Source organism: Arachis ipaensis, chromosome B2 (genome assembly GCF_059453495.1).
Source record: "Arachis ipaensis isolate K30076 ecotype BB chromosome B2, ASM5945349v1, whole genome shotgun sequence".
Classification (NCBI taxonomy): Eukaryota; Viridiplantae; Streptophyta; class Magnoliopsida; order Fabales; family Fabaceae; genus Arachis; species Arachis ipaensis.
The window spans coordinates 81,305,372-81,316,088 of NC_142437.1; positions in this window are offsets into that span (position 1 = coordinate 81,305,372).

Here is a 10,717-nt window from a genome sequence, read left to right on the forward strand (position 1 = left end):
ATCATAAGAAATATGGGCATTTCACCAACAATTGCTCTGACTTGAAAAATGTGATAGAAAAACTAGCCAGAGAAGGTCGGTTAGAATGATACCTTGCAGAAAAGTTGGACGATTTGGAAAAAAGGAAGAGAGGCGATGAAGACAAGGATCAACGAGGCCGTCCACCACAAATCCCTGATAGACACATCCACATAATAGCTGGAGGATTTCCAGGAGGCGGGGTAACTAAGTCTTCTCAAAAAAGACATTTCAAAAAAGTATATCAAGTTAGGGATGAATTTGAAGTTCCCGACTTACCCATAATCTCGTTCACTAAAGAAGATGCTCAAAGAATAACCACTAGCCATGATGATCCTGTTGTGATTGCAATGATACTCGCCAATGCAAACCTGCATAGAACTCTCGTAGATCAAGGAAGCTCGGCCGACATATTATTCAAACCTATCTTCGACAAGCTCGAGTTAGAAGAGAAAGAGCTGAGAGCATATCCCGACACCCTTTTCAGGTTAGGGGACACGCCCATCCGACCTCTTGGTTTTATCTCGTTACATACCACTTTTGGTAAAGGTTTGAAATCCTGAACTTTAAATATAGACTACATTGTGGTTGATGTAACTTTAGCCTATAATGCACTGATAGGTTTGAGAACCGACTAGCTGTGTTTTCATTCCTCATTTCTGCATGAAATTTCTGACTTCAGAGGGAATCGCTACCATAAAAGGAGATTAGATATTGGTACGAAACTATTATAATGAAAGTTTGAATCTACATGGAGGCATTAAGGAAAAAGAAGTCAACACCATTGAGCTTAGGGGTGTCCGAGCACGAGAAGAACTAAGGCCACAACCTGATTGAAAGATTGAAGAGGTTCAAATTGGAGATCAGGCAAAAAATGACAAGCATAGAAGCTAACTTGAATAAAGAATTGAAAGCAAATCTTGTTAAGCTCTTACAAAAGAACTCCGATCTCTTTGCTTGGAAAGCTTTTAACATGCCCGGAATACACCCTGACCTTATGAGTCACAAGCTCGCTGTCTATCTGGGTTCACAACTTGTCCAACAAAAGCGGTGAAAGCTCGATCCTAAAAGAGCACAAGTTGTTGAAGAGCAAGTCTAAGCTTTATTAGAAGCCGGGTTTATAAGGGAGGTAAAATACCCTTTGTGGCTAGCTAATGTGGTCCTCATGAAAAAACCAAAACGGAAAGTGAAGAATGTGTGTCGATTATACTGACCTCAATAAAGCTTGTCATAAAGACCCATATCCACTTTTCAGCATTGATACCTTGGTAGATTCGGCTTCAATCGATATTTGTCTTTTATGAACGCATATTCAGGATACAACTAAATTCTGATGTACATGCCGGATCAAGAGAAGACCTCTTTCATCATTCCAAAGGCTAACTATTATTATGTGGTGATGCCTTTTAGATAAAAAAATGCTAGAGCTACCTATCAGCGACTAATGAATAAGGTGTTTGCATCCCACCTCAGTAAGTTAATGGAAGTCTACGTTGACGATGCTTGTCAAAATAAAAGAAGATACCAACCTATTGTCCGACTTAATCCCTCAAAGTATACTTTCACAGTGGAAGCCGGAAAGTTTTTAGGCTTCATGCCCGTCCAAAGGGGCATTGAAGCCAACCCGGACAAATATAAAGCATTACTTGAGATGAAAAGCTTGACTTATCTTAAAGAAGTCCAACAATTAATGGGAGGCTAGCAGCCTTATCCAGATTTTTGGCAAGATCAGCTTTGAAATCTCTATCCCTATTCTCAATACTCAAGAAAGGATGTCAATTCGAATGGACTTTCAGGAATGTGAGCAAGTTTTTTAAGATTTCAAAAATTTTCTGAGTCTGCCACGTCATGTGAGCAAGTTTTTTAAGATTTCAAAAATTTTCTGAGTCTGCCATTGACGTGGCAGAAAATTGCCGATTAAGAATTTATAATAAGAACAGCGTTGCAAGTACAGTTCTTAACCGACGAAAACTCCGCTTATCAATTTAAAAGGGATGTCACAATTTTAGAATAAAAATACTAGGAGTAGAAATCACAGGTCATCTCCCAATGAGTTTACAAGAGAGTGCTATTTTATTAGTCAGTAGTTTTCTGAAAAATTTTAAGAGTTGGAGAACAGAAAAATAAATGATTGTAAATTAAAGCAATGAAGATTAGCAAGAGAATTTATATAATCAAAATAAAAAGCCTTGACTAGGAGAAGATTAATTGGAATCTCTATCCTTGTTGAATTTTCCCAAGTGTTATAGTAATAGATTGTTGTTTCTACTTAGTTATCCATTACTGAATAAAGAAAAGTCAAGCAACTAACCAGCTCAAATTCCTAATTCCTAATCCTCTCCTAAGGAAGGATTAGAGTTAGAGACTAGAGAGCCAGCCAACAACTTCCAATTCCCAATTGACACTTGAGTATTCCAACTCAAGGGTCTCCTTTTAATCAACTCCCAAGTCAAGTTGGGAGTCTACTCCATTGACATGAATACAATTTTCATAAACGATAAAAGGGGAAGAAAAGAATACATGATAAACTAAATAAAATAATAACTGAAAATCAATTAAAGGTAAAATAGTTCTTTGCATTAATAAATCCCAGAATCATAAACATACGTATCTAAACAAGGTTAATGGGCGATTAAAAGAGTACGAGAATAAGGAAACAAACTAGAATAATGGCAACTTCAACGGAGGTAGTGACTCTTCTCGATATCCAAATCCAAAGCAAAAACTCTAAAACTATGAGTGTGAAGAAAACCTAGAGAAAGTAGTGATTTCTCTCTAAGATTTAAAACTAAAAACTAAAAACTATGCGAATGAGAATGTGTGTTGAGTCTCTGCTTGTCCCCTGGCTCTAGTCTGTGTTTTTGGGCTGAAAACTAGGTCTAAACTCAGCCCAAAATCGCCCCCAGCGTCTTCTGTGTTTTCTGCACGTGGCGCACATCACGCGTACGCGTCAGTCATACGTACGCGTCGATGGTCATATTCGTGTGTCATGCGTACGCGTCAGGTACGCGCGCGTCGCTGTGCAAATCTCTAAATCACGCGCACGCGTGAGCCATGCGTGCGTGTCGCTCCTCGCTAGTTGTCTCCTTTATTTCTTGTGCTTCTTCCATTTTTGCAAGATTCCTCTTCATCCTCTAAGCCATTCCTGCCCTATAAAGCCTGAAAATACTTAACGCATAGATCACGGCATCGAATGGAATAAAGAGGAATTAAAAAATACACACTTTAAAGGCTTAGGAAGCATGTTTTCAATCATAGGACAAAATTGGGAAGGAATTGTAAAATCATGCAAATTGTATGAATAAGTGTGCAAAGACTTGATAGAAACCACTCAATTGAGCACAAGATAAACTATAAAATAGTGGTTTATCAATCTCCCCACACTTAAACATTATCATGTCCTCATGCTAAGCTCAAGGAGACAAAAAGAATGAATAGGGGAAAGTAAGACTCATGAGATGCAACCTATGTATGTGAATGCAACTATATGCTAAGATGTTTCTATTCACTTGGTTTGAAGTAAACAAGTTCTTCAAGACAAAAACAAATAAGATTCCACTAATTCAAATCACACAATAAGAGACAAGTAAACTTGTAAGAAGATAGCTCATGAAAGCAGGGAACATAGAATCAATCATTGAACCCTCACTGGTAGTGTATATGCACTCTAATCGCTCAAGTGTTTAGGGTTGATCACATGCTTTCTAAAACTTTGTTCTTCATCTAACCAATCAACAAATATTTAGTATACCAATGCAAACATCATGAGGTCTTTTCAAGGTTGTAATGGGGCTAAAGTAAGGGTGAGGATATATGTATGGCCAAGTGAGCTATAATATGAATCCTTGACTAGCCTAAGCTCTCACCTAACACACACACACTCTATGTACTTCTAAAATCATGCCTAGCTACCCAGAATTTCCACTTTTGCATCACATACTCATGTATCAAATTTTTCTTTAATTTCACCACATATGCATTTATCTTTTATTAAACTTAACATTGGGGTAATTTTGTCCCCTATTTATTTATTTATTTATTTATGCTAATATATATATATATATATATATATATATATATATATATATATATATATATATATATATATATATATATTGTGAAAATGAAAGCAAACATAACATTTCAATGCATATGGTTTTTCTGGTTTCACATGAGTAGGCACCCAAATTCCCAATATTCAGCTAAAGTAGAAACATAACACATTCTTTTTAACCCAAGTTCCCACAATTTCCCACACTTAATTGATACACAATCTCTATCTTAAGCTAACTAAAGATTCAATTGGGGTAATTAATTGTTTTTCCGCTTAAGGCTAGTGACGTGGTAAAATATAGAATAAAGGGGGATTAAAAGGCTCAAAGTGGCAAACAAAGGTAATTGAAATGGTAGGCTATTTGGGATAAGTGAGCTAATAACAAATGATGGCTTCAATCATATGTATGCATGCAAATACACTAAATAATGGACATATAGAATGGAACAAAGCAAAGATTGCAATCATAGATAGGAAAACACACAAGAATAAAAATCATGGTTAAATAATGTAACCATATAATCAAGCTTAAATCTCACAGGTTGTGTGTTCTTAGCTATAACCCATGTTCCAAATTACAATCTTCAAAACAAGTTTAACAAAAATTTTCAATTTAAATTAGTGAAATGCTATAAAATAGGATCTTGAAGAGAAACTCATTACTTTAACCAAACAAAATATATATGCAAACAATTATTATCATGCAATCTATCCTACCTAACAAAAGAAAACTAAAATGTTGGTGTTAAGAGAGAAAAGTTACCTCCGGAAGCCAAGGACTGACCTCCCCACACTTAAGGCTTGGCACAGTCCTCCGTGCCATCAGTAAGGAGCAAGGTAGGGCTGGAAGCATCGTCTCCGCTGTCTGGTTTGCCATGGCTCCCTGTGCTACTGGGTGAAGGGGAATCCGAGGTGTCCTTCTGTTCCGGAGGTGGGTGAGTACCAATTATGAGTTCCTTCAGATAGTTGTATCGGCGCTTGTTACGGCGCTCCATTTACTCCATCCGCCGGTCTTGCCGGTCGAACCTCTCAAGGATCTGAAGGAACATCTTATGGATGGATGGTGCTGGTGGTGTGGATGATGGTGGAGTAAAAGAAGGAGGAGTATCCAAAGATAGGCCTTTAGGCCGGCTCGCAGAGGGAACTGGTGGCCTGATGTATTTCCCATTCGGAACATACTGGTCGGCTCTAGGGATCATGACCTTCGTGTCTCCTGCCCAATAGGACACACCTACTGCAGAGACTAATTTTGAAACCAAGGCGGGAAAAGGCAGGTTACCCGCAATCTGTACATGTCCCATTGCTTGCCGGATGTGTCGGGGCAGGTTGAGGGGTTTCACTGTCAGGATGCACCAGATGAGGACAGCCATATCCGCTGTGAAGGTAGACTCGTGAGTGCTTGGAAAGATGTAGTGGGACATAATCTGTGCCCACACGCGAGCCTCCATGGTGAGTGACTGGGCTGAGATGCTCTTGAATTTTGACCGATGTGGCCCATAGATCCAGGTGCTACGAGGTTAGGCTATAACTCCAAGGACGCTATCCCAGTCGAACTGATACATTTGGCGCTTAAAAGAGGCTTCTTGAAATGCTTCTAATCCCTCTGGACTAGGTAGAAGATCCAGCACGCTCTGTATGGCACTCTCGGAGATAGGGACTTGCTGCTGACGAACATAGGCAGTCTGCAGGGTAGGCGAGTAGAAGTTGGAGTAGAACTCAACTACCCAAGATAAGTTGGCCTCCCGCGGCTGCATCTTCAAAAATCCCAACTGTCTCCTCTCTATAAGGGGCTCCACAAAATCAACAAAGTGTGTTGGAACAATGAGTAGATGTTCATTGTTGTAGTTCCTCTCGGCTAGGATGGGGAACATCTGTTCGCAGTAACGGTTAGTGAACCATGTGGAGTCCCATGCGGGAAAGGCTTTCTCTGATTCATCAATTTTAATGAACTTTTTCACCCGCTTTGTTGGCGGCTTTACGCTTGTAGATGGAAGCGCTTTAGCCGGAACTCTCTTGGCTCTTCTCCTTGCTGGTGTCTTGTCAGTGACTTTCTCTTTGCCTTTCTTGGTACCCATGCCTAAGGAAGAAAGAAAGAGGAAGACTCTCTATATATATATATAACTAAAAAACAGGAGGGAGAAAATTCCAAGTGATAATGAATGCCAAAGAAAATATAGGAGCTTAAATACATGGTAGCTACAACATGTAGGGAAGACAGCAATTAAGATCAAGAAGGCAATTCATAATAATTAGATGCAGGAGTGTTTATGGCATGCAGAAACAGGCATGAGAAGCATAGCTCAAGCATCAAGTATTAAATGTGTCAAATTAAAGAGCACTTGTAATGATGACAACTGTGAATGATAATCCCAATTACATGTGGATTACAAATGTTGTGAAAAAGAGACATTCAAGTAAAAGAGTAAAAGAAAATATGATTCAAAAAGCCATAAGAGCTTTTTCACAAACACTTGGTATGCAAGTTAAAATAGGAATGAAAATAATGTATCCAAATGTATATGAGAGCCAAAATTAAATGTCAATTGTCAAATCACTCCTCATAATATCCACAAGCTTAATGATAATAAGGTACTACCCAAATAAAACTCCAATACCAACATAAAAATACATGAAAAAGAAAGAAAAAGAAACCAAAAATAGTGAAGCTAAAAGAAAAATTGAGAAGAAAGAAGAGTAATTAAAAGCAATAAATGAAAAGAAGAATGAAAAAGTAGAGGGAGAAAAGAAAAGAACCTGATGTAGAAGATGAAAAGGGAAGGAAGAAAGTAGTAGATAATAAGAAAGAATAAGGAAGAAAGAGGGAAGAAGAAAGAAGAAAGAATGATGATGGAAAGATAATTAGGATTGGGGGAGGGAAGATTGGAAATCAGGCGGCGTACTGGTTTAATTGTGCATCGCATGCGACGCGTACACGTACGGCACGCGTACCCGTGAGTTGCATAAGTTTTAAACGACGTGTACGCGTCCGGGACGCGTACGCGTGATAGTGGGTTGTGCTAATCGCGCGAAGGCAACCCCGCGCACGCGTGGGTGGCCATGGAACGAAAATGACGCGTATGCGTCTGGGACGCGTATGCATGATGGTGTTTGTGCTGCTAGCACAGTTCTAGCCCCACACCAATACAACTCTCTGGCCAAACTCCCATTTACGCCGATTTCCAGGGTCACGCGTACGCGTCAGGGACGCTTATGCTTGGACTGGTAAAAGCACAAGCAACGCGCACGCGTGAGGTACGCGTACACGTTGACTTGCTTGTACGCAAGGCACGCTTCCAGCACCACTCCGGCCCAACTCTTAGGTCGATTTCTTGGTGGTGCGAACTCACACATGACGCGCACGCGTCAGGACGCTTGCGCGTCGCACACCCCACTTTTTTTTATACAGAATGTAGAATGCAGATGATTATGCAGGACTTATGAAGGAATACTGTGAAAAACAATATAATATAAAACTAGGAATGAAAAGGGACGATCATACCATGGTGGGTTGTCTCCCACCTAGCACTTTGCTTTTACGTCCTTAAGTTGGACGGTCCGCCAGCTCAGTTTGCTTCTGTTGGTGGATCCTCCAAGAGGAAGATCTCCAGCTCCTTATTGTCCTTCATCTTCTCACCATGATACAGCTTTAGGCGATGTCCATTGACCATGATGAATTTGGAGCTTGAAGGATGACTCAGGTGGAAGACTCCGTATGGCTTTGCCTTCTCGACTCTATAGGGGCCTTCCCATCATGAACGCAGCTTGCCTGGCATGAGCCTCAGCCTTGAGTTGTAAAGGAAAACTAGCTCCCCAGGTTTGAACTCTCTTCTTTTGATATGCTTGTCATGCACGCCTGATAAACCACTATTTTATGGTTTATCTTGTGCTCAATTGAATGGATTTCATCAACTCTTTACCCACTTATTCATATCATTTGCATGGTTTTACATTTGCCTTCCTAATTATGTGCTTTGATTGAAAACATACTTCTTTGATCTTATATTTGCTTATTATTAATCCTCTCTTATTACCATTAGATGCCTTGATATGTGTGTTAAGTGTTTTCAGATATTATAAGGCAGAAATGGCTTGGAGGATAGGAACAAAGCATGCAAAAGTGGAAGGAATGCAAGAAGTTGGAGAAATTGCTAAGCTGTCCAGCCTGACCTCTCTGCACTCAAACGGCTATAAGTTTAGCTACAGAGGTCCAAACGATGCGGTTCCAGTTGCGTTGAAAAGCTAACATCTGGGGCTTCGATTTGATATATAATATGCTATAGTTCCTCTGACGCTAGGTGACGCAACCGCGTGATCCATGCGGCCGCGTCGCAGTGACGGAAATCAGCGCATTTGAATTCGCAACCAGCGAATTCTGGGCTATTTCTGACCCAGTTTGCGGCCCAGAAAACATAGATTAGAGGCTATAAAGTGGGGGAATGCATCCATTCATAGGGAGGCTCTCATATTTATAATTTTAGGAGTAGATGTAGTTTTTAGAGAGAGAGGTTCTCTCCTCTCTCTTAGGATTAGGATTTAGGATTTCTCTTAGTTTTAGGAGTGACTCTCAATCCCAGGTTCTTTATTTTTATTTATTTTTCCAATTTAATTTATGAAATCTTCCATGTTATATATAATTTTCTTAATTAATATTATTTGAGGTATTTCAGATTTAAGATTGTCTTGCTCTGTTTGAGATTGCTTTCAATTTAATTTAGATATTTTCTTCCTTTTGGCTTTGGTTAGGTAATTGGTAACACTTGAGTTGTCAAACTCAGGAGTGGTTGAAATTGGCAGATTTTGCTTTAGCTAGAATTGCTCTAACACTAGTCTCTCCACAGGAGTTGACTAGGACTTGAGAATCAAGCTAATTAGTCCACTTGACTTAACTAAGTGGGATTAAAATCCAATTCTCATCACATCTGATAAGGATAACAAGGACAGGATTTCCGGTTCTCATACCTTGCCAAGAGTTTATTTTACAGTTATTTATTTATTTTTATTGCTCGAAAATATACCTGTGCGCATTGCCCAAACTTCCAAAACCCCCAATTTACAATCTTCATAACCAATAATAAGAACATACTTCCCTGCAATTCCTTGAGAAGACGACCCGAGGTTTAAATACTCGGTTATCAATTTTAAAAGAGGTTTGTTACTTGTGACAACCAAAACGTTTGTACGAAGGGATTTCTGTCGGTTTAAAAACTATATCTACAACGCGACTGTTTTTATGACATTCTTTACTGGCAAAAATTCTAACGTCAAAATGGCGCCGTTGCCGGGGAATTGCAAACGTGTGCCTTATTATTGGTTATTGTAAATATTTTTTGATTTTTGCTTGTTTATTTGTTTTTATTTTTGTTTTTATTTTTGCTTTTTCATAAATTAAGAGGTTATTGGTTTTTATTTAGTTATAAAAAAAATTTCAGATTTTTATTTTACCTTATCTTATTTCAAATTCAAAATTTAAATAACCTTTTAATTTAAATTTAAATTTATTTTTTGTTTTTAATTTTTTATTTGCTACTATGAACTCTCACCCCTTTGGCTATGAGTCTCGTTACAATAATATTGCAGGAAGAAGAAATTACAATGAGAACAGGCATCAAAGTTGGAACAATCAAAGATGGGAGGAGCCACAAGGATTTGATCAACCCTCATGGCAACAACCACCTCCAATGGACTATCAACAACCACCATCATATGCCTATAAACCCTTTCCTAAACATGACTTTGGACCACCATACTCACAAGCCCCTTTCCACCATTCACCTCCATATGACCCTAACCCACATCCACCATACCAACCACCTTATGAACCAAATGAACCCTCCTATCGACCTTCAAACCTCCATGGAGAAAGCACTTGCCGATCTAAACTCTACTATACAAGCTCTCTTCACCCAAATCAGACCACCAAATACCTTCAACAATCAACCCTCAAGCTCTAGTGCACTTCCTTGTCAACCACTGAATAATCTCTCCATCTCGTCACCACCATCCATGGAAGAGCACCCACATCCATAAATCCAAGAGTAAGATGATCCCAATTATGCTATTGATATGGAACAGGAAAGAAGGAATCATCTTTGCGAATCCATACTTCATAAAGAGCTAGAGAATGCCCTACGGGTAAGGGTAGAAGAGACCCTTGAAGATGAAAGAATAGTTGAAAGGAGTTGTCATAGAAAGAAAATCATCGAGGATGAGTACGATTTTATACTTAAACAACTGGACAAAGCAGCAATTATTAAAAAGGAAGAAGTGGTTGCGGACTTAAGAGATGCTGTACCTCCATTGGAAAGTCCAGTCACAGAACCTCCTTCCACGGTGTTTGATGTTGATGTTGAGAAGAGCGTACAACTTCCAAGGCAAATCATAGTTGAAGATTTTGTAGAGGTTGATCAAGAGGTAGAAGATTTCAAAGAAGAGCACAAGGGAGTGGAGCTTGAAATTACCTTGCCAAAGTTGTTGGAATCCCCTCCCCCTAAGTTGCCATCATCCTTCACAACATTCAAGTGGGTAAAATTCATATCCCATAGCTTTCTAATCCCACTTGAATATGGGCTACTGGAGACGGATGGTCAACTTAGAGCTCTTTGTGGCATTAAGGGTAAGAGGAACATGGTCAGTGGTAAGAACTGT